Below are 9,645 nucleotides of genomic sequence, written 5' to 3'. Positions count from 1 at the left end.
CCGACATGACTAGTCGTGAACCCAAAGTGGCACTAACTTACGGGGACATGCATACATGAATCAACATCGAGCATGTCGGTCAGCAGCGTGTGAATCCGGGCTGTAGCACTGGGCTAACAGGACTCCGGGAACCCGGGCTGTAGCAGGCTAGGCAGGACTCCGGATGTCACCACGTGACATTTCCCCGAAGGGACAAACACAGGAACAAAGTGAATCACATGCCGGCCAGTCAAGTGCTCTGGAGCAGTAGTGCTGGGCTAGCAGGACTCCGGTGAACCGGGCTGTAGCGGACTACTATGGCTCATGGAAGCACAAGACTACATTTCCCCATAAGAGAGGCTACCAAGGATAAACAACTAGGTTGTTGGATCCCACACATACCAAGCATTTCAATCATACACAATATGCTCGATATGTTTAAATACAACATGGCATCACAACATAACTCTATGACTCAAGTATCTATTCATTAGGCTCCGGGGAGCGAGATATTACAAACATGGGTCTCATGACCCAACATTCAGAGCATACAAGCCAAAACACATGCGGAAGCTTAACTTGTCTGAGTACAGCCAACTAAAAATGAAGAAGGCTGAGGAGCCTGACTATCTACAAGACCCTCCCAAGGGTACAAGATCGTAGCTGAGGTAACAAGCTAAACGTCGAAGTCCACACGAAACTACTAGCGAGACTGAAGTCTCTCTGCAAAAACATAAAATAAGCAAACGTGAGTACAAATGTACCCAGCAAGACTTACATCAGAACTAGCTACATATGCATCGGTATCAATAAAGGGGTGGTGGAGTTTGACTGCAGCAAGCCAGCTTTGACTCAGTGGCTATCCTATACCACGATTGCAAGTAACTCTTTTGAGGTGGCGCACACGAGTCCACAAATTCACCATACCAATACACCACTATGGATCCGCTCCCGTCTCCCTGCGAGAACGCCATCCATAGCACTCACGCTTATCTTGCGAGTTTTAGAGTATCCACTTTCACTTGTCTATGAACTATGCAAGGGGTCCAAGTTTCCATATCCGAGGAATCCGGCTATTCGAATAGATAATGATAACCCTGCAGGGGTGTACTTCTTCACACACGCTCTCGGCACTTACCACCATGTACACATCGTGTATCTCGGCAACCTTCAAGCGGAAGCCTGGCGAGGGAGTCAGCCACGACCTGACTAACCAACAAGTCTCTATTCCAGGTTTATCGCCTATTCGGGTTCCATCCACAAGGAGATCCGGCCGGGGTGTCGCTCACGGCCCCAAACGATGTGTGCAGGGTTCCCAAGCCCACCATCCGGGTGCCACTTGGTACACCGTGCCACTGTGCCTAGTCTGTCCCAAGCCCACCTGTACTGGGTGCCACTTGGTAGACTACTAACACTACCTACAAACACCAGAAACTAGTTGCAACTCCTGGACAGAGATCGAGTTGATTAATAAGTCGAGAGGGGTCGAGTTACCGGAACCCAATGTGTGGTAGTAACTGTTCATGGATCACAAACACAGAACTCAGTTCCTGAGGACGGCTGCAATGAGACAACCCACCATGTACTCCTACATGGCCTCTCACCGCTACCTTTACCAACTCGTGTTCACACACTTAGCTCACACACATAGTAGGACATGTTTATCACCACTCCAATTCATTCCCGATGAATCAGACCTGACTCAACTCTAAGCAGTAGCAGGCATGACAAACAAGCATGAATGAGTAGGCACACCAGGGCTCAAACAACTCCTACTCATGCTAGTGGGTTTCATCTATTTACTGTGGCAATGACAGGTCATGCAAAGGTAAGGGGTTCAACTACCGCAGCATGTAATAGTTGAATCGTTGTTGTCCTAATAAAGTAAAAGAGAGCAGGAGCGAGAGAGTGGGATTGTATCGGAATGAACAAGGGGGTTTTGCTTGCCTGGCACTTCTAAAGATAGTATAGTTCTTCATCGGTGTCATCGATCTCATCGTTGGAACGTCGTCTACTGAGAGGGGACAATTACCGGCAAACAAGGAAGAACACAATCAATGCGATGCAACAATATGATGCATGATCATGACATGGCAATATGCTGTTGATTGAGCTAATGCAACTAGCAACAAGTTAAATGGAGTTGGTTTGAACACTAGGTTCAATTCAAACTCCATATGTGCTTTCTTAAATGCCATTAATTCAAATTGTCATATATATAGTGGATGTTAGTTGTTCAAACATGCATGAGAATAGTATAGATGGATAGATTGAATTTTTTTGATCATTTTTCATATATAATATATTTCATTTGGAGCTACGGTTGATTTTCTATGAATTTTTGAAGTTTATACTAATTTCTGGAATTTTCTGAATTATTAATGAATCCAGAAAATGTATTACTGCATTAGCATTAGGTCATGCTGACGTCAGCAGGTCAACAGGAGCCGTCCAGGTCAAACCTGACCAGTGGGACCCACTGGTCAGTGTCTTAGTGCTATTTAGGGTCGCTGACGTGTGGGCCCAGTCAATGGCCACGTCAACATGGTCAATGCTGACGCGTGGGGCCACTGGGGTTAGTTAATACTAAGCAGAAACTTAATCTAAGGTTAATTAGGTAGCGGGGCCCTGCTGTCAGTCTCACTAGGTGGTAACTAACTGTGTCATTAGCCTAAACTAATCTGCCACGTCATCATCACCGGATCTACGCCGGCGAGGACCAAACCGACGGCGAGAGTTCGCCGGACTCGCTCTATGGGGCATCGTTTCATGCGCGGCTTGCAGCTACGGAACACTGGGAGTGAGGCGCATCTGCTGGAGCACGCGGGGTGAGCTGGGGTGGCCGGTGGCAGCGACGGCAGTGAGCTGGGCGGCGGCCGGAACTTGGCTGGTTGCGGGCGCAGGGCTGCAGCAAGCAGGGGAGCGAGTAGAGAGGCTAGGCGGCCTCCTGGAGGCACCGGGAGCGTGATGCGGTGCAAGAGCGCGGGTGGTTTGAGCTTAGGCCACGGCGGCGACAAAGCCAGGCGGCGGTGAGCTTCGGTCATGGCGGGGAACGGCGCTACAACAAGGAATCGATGCGGGGAAGAGTGGCTAACGATGGCGGAGCTCACAGGGAGTCGAACAACGGTCTCAGCGGGCTCGGGGACGGCCTGATGGTGATGAATCAAGCGGCGGGGATCGCCGGCACCGAGGTTGAAGAAGACGTCTGGGATGGCGATGCAGTGCTCCCCTGGTTGTTTGGCTCGGCGTGGACAAGGAGGGCGAAGATGCGGAGCTCGGGGTCGTGGAGAGGGAGCGAGGGAGTGGTTGTGGCCGCGGCGAACGGCGTCGGTGCGCTCCGGCTTGTTCGGTTGGCCATGTGAGAGAGAGCAGGGGGAGGGGAGAGGTTGTGGGCGAGGGAGAGAGAGGACAGGGGTCTCTGGGCATCTCCGTGGCGTCGCGAGGATGTCGGGGAGGCTGCCACCGCGAAGCAGGAGGTGGAGGCCTCCGCATGCGCGCGTGCACGCGTGCTACTTTGCCTCTGCCTACTGGCAGAGGTTGAAGACAACCGCTCTGCCCCGGTGGGCTGGACTGGTGCAGCTGGGCCGGTTACAGGGAAGTGGCCCAGGTACTTTGCCACTGGTCTTTCTTTTTTTATTTCTGTTTTTTATTACTTTGCCACTGTTTTGCAAATTCAAAGGAATTCAAAACAATGCAAAATATTCTCTGACCATTTTTATGTTGCTTATTGTACTTCTCCAAAAGCACATAAAATATATCAGAGGTATTTGGAAATATATCCCATATAAATTTGGGTATATTTCCAAATTTAAATAGAATAGTGATTTAAATTTAGTGCCCAAAATATTCCACAAAAATGTTCAATATTTTTGGTTTGGTCTCAAAGCCTTGCCAAAATTATCAAACATTTATGAAGGCATTTTGGAAACAATGAATGCAATTTAAAGGGTTCTTGCCCTTCTTTTAAATTGATTTATGAGGCTTTCACTTTCCTCAATTTGACTTTCAGAATTTAGACATGATGCATGATGCTCTCAAATGCAACTAATTACAAACAAATTCTAGGGCTGTGACACCAACGCTGTCAACGCCGGTAACACCTCATATCACATTGCGGTCTCACGCACGGTATCCCCACGGGTGTCGCCTTACCATGGCCCGGGACCGTTTGCGCCTCTTGGCTCACGTATATGATAGTGTCGCTAGCATCCAGATGACAGAGAACCCGGGCCGACATGGCTAGTCATGAACCCAAAGCGGCACAGTCCTATGGAGATAGGCATACATGAATCACATCGAACATGTTGGTCATCAGCGTGTGAATCCGGGCTGTAGCACTGCGCTAACAGGACTCCGGGGACCTCGGGCTGTAGCAGGCTAGGCAGGACTCTGGAAGTCACCGCGTGACATTTCCCCGAAGGGACAGACATAGGAACGAAGTGAAACACATGCCGGCCAGTCAAGCGTCCTGAGCAGTAGTGCTGGGCTAGCAGGACTCCGGGGAACCGGGCTATAGAGGACTACTATGGCTCGAGGAGCACTAGACTACATTTCCCCATAAGAAAGGCTGCCAAGGATAAACAACTAGATTGTCGGATCCCACACATACCAAGCATTTCAATCATACACACAATATGCTCGATATGTGCAAATAAAACATGGCATCACAACAAAACTCTACAACTCAAGTACTTTATTTAAAGGCTCCAGAGAGCCATACATAACATGTTCATACAGGTAGGGGTCTCATGACCCGACACTCAAGTCATACAAGCATACAAGCACATGCGGAAGCAAATAGTCTGAGTACAGACACTAGAAAGAAAGAAGGCTTCTCGAAGCATGTCTATCTACATAGGCCCCTCCATGGCCAGGATCACCACCTGGGTGGCAAGTCACTCATCGACGTCAAGGTCTACATAAAACCCAGCGGAGGGGGCGGTGTTGTCGTCTGAAAACAGTAATTAAGCAAACATGAGTACAAAGGTACTCTGCAAGTCTTACATCAGAACCTACTATACATGCTCATTCTCAAGAAGGTGGTGGAGTTATTGCAGCAAGCCAGCTTTGACTCTTGGCTAAGCTGTCCTACGAGACACCACTAGTAAAATAGTTTTCGCACACGAGTCCACTAATCACCAACACAATACTCCAATGGGGATCCTCCCTCGTCATCCTACGAGAGGTCCATCCTCGGTACTCACACTTATCTTGAGTCTTTTAGTAGTATCCATTCACTTGTCTATGAACTGTATAGGCAACCAAGTAGTCCTTTACCGCGGACGCGGCTATTCGAATAGATGATGTTAACCATGCAGGGGTGTACTTCTTCATACACGCTCTCACCACTTACCATCATTTACACGACATGTACTCGGCAACCTTCAAGCGGAAGGCCAACGAGGGTGTCAGCCACAGCCTACCTAAACACTCAAGTCTCTAGTCCAGGTTTATCGCCTATCCAGGTTCCATCCGCAGGGAGTCCGGCCGAGGTTTCCACATACGGCCCCGAACGATGTGAACAGGGTTCCCGAGACACCAAACGGGTGACTCGGTACACCGTGCCACGGTGTATCTACCGCATCATAGCCCACCCCTAGGGTCAGCGCTACGCACGGCCGCCAACACATAACCTACAAACTCCAGAAACTAATTGCAACTCCTGGACAGAGTACTAGGGCGATTAAGAAGCCGAGAGGGTCCATTGGTTTCGGGCCCAACGTATGGTAGTAGCTGATTCTTAAATCACACATACAGATCTCAGTTCTTAGGGACGGCCTCAATGAAACAACCCACCATGTACTCCTACATGGCCTCTCATCGATACCTTTACCAAATCATGTTCAACACATTCCTCACATTACCGACATAATCATTTCACTCTAGCCCATCACCCAGATGAACCAGACCTGACACAACTCTAAGCATAGCAGGCATTGCAAGGTAGGAAACACATACATGGCTCAATCAACTCCTACACATGCTAGTGGGTTTCATCTAGTTACTGTGGCAATGACAGGTCATGCAGAGGATAAGGGTTCAACTACCACAGCACACAGCAGTTTGAAACGTTGTTGTCTTAATGCAGTAAATGAGAGCAGAGGCGAGAACATGGGATTGTATCAATATGAACAATGGGGATGCTTGCCCGATGGAGTAGTAGTAGGGTACTGCCCTTCAGTTGGATACTCGGAGATATCCTCGGAGGCAGAACCTACCACGAAGGACACACAGAACAAAATCAACACATGGCAATATGCAACAATATGATGCATGCTATGACATGGCAAAATGATGTGTCCTTCCTAATGCAATGTGAAACAAGTTGAAATGGGTTCATTTGAATCAAAGATTCAAATGAAAGTTGAAGTTCTTATGCATAATAAGTGTATTAGCTTGTTTCACCTAAACAGCAAGGTTAAAGTGTTTTGTCATGCATGAAACCATTACAGATGGATAGATTGAATTTTTCTGATCATTTTTCATATATAATTTGTTTGATTTGGAGCTATGGTTTATTTTCTATGATTTTTAGAAGTTTAGGCTATTTTCTGGAATTTCCTATAGGAAAATAAATCCAGAAATTAAATAATTGCGTCAGCACTGCGTCACTGTGACGTCAGCGAGTCAAAGGCGCCAGGGGCCAGTCAAACCTGACCAGTGGGGCCCACTGGTCAGTGACTCTGTGCACTAACTACGTTTAGTTAGTCTAATTAACTGGGCAGGGCCCACTAGTCAGTGACTATACTAGTTAAACTAACCTAGTTAACTAGCACTAACAGAGTAATTAATCGGGCGGGGCCCGCATGTCAGTGAGAGAGAGGGGGAAGTCAACCTGACTCGGCGGGGTCAAACCTCGTCGGTCAGCGGTCAGCGCCTGCCGGCGTTTAGCCAACGGCGAGGCCAGACGCGGCGGCGTGCTGCTGGATTTTCCCACAGGGCACCATTTGCTGCGCGGAGAGCAGCTACGGGCAGCTGGTGCTCGCCTGCATCCAGCCGTGGTGATGGCGTGGCCGGGAAGTGGCCGGAGCATCGCCGACGACGAGCTTGGCGGAGGCCGAAGCTCGGGACAGCTCGTGCGTGTGGCTGCAGTGACCTAGGCGGCATGGCGAAAGTACCTACAACATCTACGCCGCGCGGGGAGTGTGACGGGCACAAGCCCGTGACCAAATGGTCACCGGAGCATCACCGACGACGTGGTCAGGCGGCGGCACGTTCGGGCACAAGAGGCGCGGCGTCTACAGTGTTCTAGGGGCGAAACAAAAAGCACGAGGAGGTTCAGCAGCTCACAGGGAAGTCGCAGGGAGAGTCAACGAGCTCGGGGATGGCTCGGTGCGATCGGAATGGCGACGGCTATCTCGGGCGGCCCGAGGTTGAAGACGACGGCGACGGCGACGTTGCAGGGGCTCCGGCGTCGTGCGGCTTGGCTAGTCGACGTAGTCGACGACGGCGAACCGTCCGGACACGGTTAGAGGGCGCGGGGACGGTGTTGGACGCGGCTGCGACGAGCGGCGGCGACGGTGACGTCTCGGGCGATGTTGGGGAGGGCGAGAGAGGGAACCAGAGAGAGAGAGAGCGAGTGTGTTTGGGAGCTCGGGAGAGAGGTGGGGGTGCGTCCCAGGGCGACAGCTCGACGAGGGGAGCGACGAGGCAGCGGGAAGCTGCGTGGCACGCATGCTGTGCTCACCGTCGAGCAGCTGCTTGCCTGTGCTGGCAAGTGCAAGCAGCTCGCTGGCACATGAGTATTTGAGAACTATTCAGGGGCACATTTGAAAATATTCTCAACTGCCTAAAAATACTTTCAAGAGTATTTGAGAACTTTAAAACATTTATAGTATTTAAAATGCCCAAATTCAAATACTTATGCCTTGTTCAAAAATCCAGAATGGCTCCATAATTTGCAAGACCATTTTGGCAGAGGTTTAAACCAGAACCAAAAATGGTGGGCTTTTATGAAGGGCATTTTGGGTTCATTGAAATTCCAATTCTTGGAAATTAGCATTTTCAGGGGGGTGTTGGGGTTGATTAGGCCCCATTTCAAGTTTAAAATAAATTTAAACATGATTCACAAGTTCATCCAATCCTAATGCATGACTAAAAGCAGGGATGTGACACGACGTCTGTGCTCGGGTCCGTCCCTGTGGTCGTCGCTAAACCCAAGAGGCTGAGCTCTGGCTTGCGGGCCAGTGATACGTCTCCAACGTATCTATTATTTTTGATTATTCCATGCTATTATATTATCTATTTTGGATGTTTAATGGGCTTTAATATGCTCTTTTACATTATTTTTGGGACTAACCTATTAACCGGAGGCCGAGTTGCAGTTTCTCTTTTTTGCCTATTTTAGTGTTTCGCAGAAAAGGAATATCAAACGAAATCCAAACAGAATGAAACCTTCGCGAGGATCTTTTTTGGAACAAATGTAATCCGGAAGACTTGGAGTAGAAGTCTGGAAGTCCGCGAGGCGGCCACGAGATAGGTGGGCGCGCCCAGGGGGGTAGGCACGGCCCCCACTATCGTGGGCCCCATGGAGCTCCACAGACGTACTTCTTTTGCCTATATATACTCTTATACCCTAAAAACATCAGGGGGAGCCACGAAACCACTTTTCCACTGCCGCAACCTTTTGTACCTGTGACATCCCACCTGGGGCCTTTTCCGGTGATCTGCTAGAGGGGGATTCGATCACAGAGGGCTTCTACATCAACACCATAGCCTCTCCGATGATGTGTGAGTAGTTTACACAGACCTTCAGGTCCATAGTTATTAGCTAGATGGCTTCTTCTCTCTCTTTGGTTCTCAATACAAAGTTCTTCTCGATGTTCTTGGAGATCTATTCGATGTAATACTTTTTTGCGGTGTGTTTGCCGAGATCCGATGAATTGTGGATTTACGATCAAGTTTATCTATGAAAAATATTTGGTTCTTCTCTGAATTCTTATATGCATGATTTGATATCTTTGCAAGTCTCTTCGAATTATCGGTTTAGTTTGGCCTACTAGATTGATCTTTCTTGCAATGGGAGAAGTGCTTAGCTTTGGGTTCAATCTTGCGGTGTCCTTTCCCAGTGATAGTAGGGGTAGAAAGGCACATATTGTATTGTTGCCATCGAGGATAAAAAGATGGGGTTTATATCATATTGCTTGAGTTTATCCCTCTACATCATGTCATGTTGCCTAAAGCATTACTCTGTTCTTATGAACTTAATACTCTAGATGCTTGCTGGATAGCGGTCGATGTGTGGAGTAATAGTAGTAGATGCAAAATCCTTTCAGTCTACTTAACACGGATGTGATGCCTATATTCATAATCATTGCCTAGATATTCTCATAACTATGCGCTCTTCTATCAATTGCTCGCCGGTAATTTTTTCACCCACTGTAATACATGCTATCATGAGAAAAGCCACTAGTGAAACCTATGGCCCCTGGGTCTCTTTCTTATTATATTGCATCTCTTTTTATTTACATCGCATCTCATTTACTATTTTGCAATATTTACTTTCCAATCTATACAACAAAAATACCAAAAATATTTATCTTATTATCTTTATCAGATTTCACTTTCGCAAGTGACCGTGAAGGGATTGACAACCCCTTTATCGGGTTGGTTGTGAGGTTCTTGATTGTTTGTGCAGATACTAGGTGACTTGCATGTTATCACCTA

Source organism: Triticum urartu, chromosome 5A, assembly GCF_056163025.1.
Source record: "Triticum urartu cultivar PI428250 chromosome 5A, HENAU_Tu73, whole genome shotgun sequence".
In the NCBI taxonomy this organism is placed as follows: Eukaryota; Viridiplantae; Streptophyta; class Magnoliopsida; order Poales; family Poaceae; genus Triticum; species Triticum urartu.
This window is presented reverse-complemented; position numbering follows the sequence as displayed.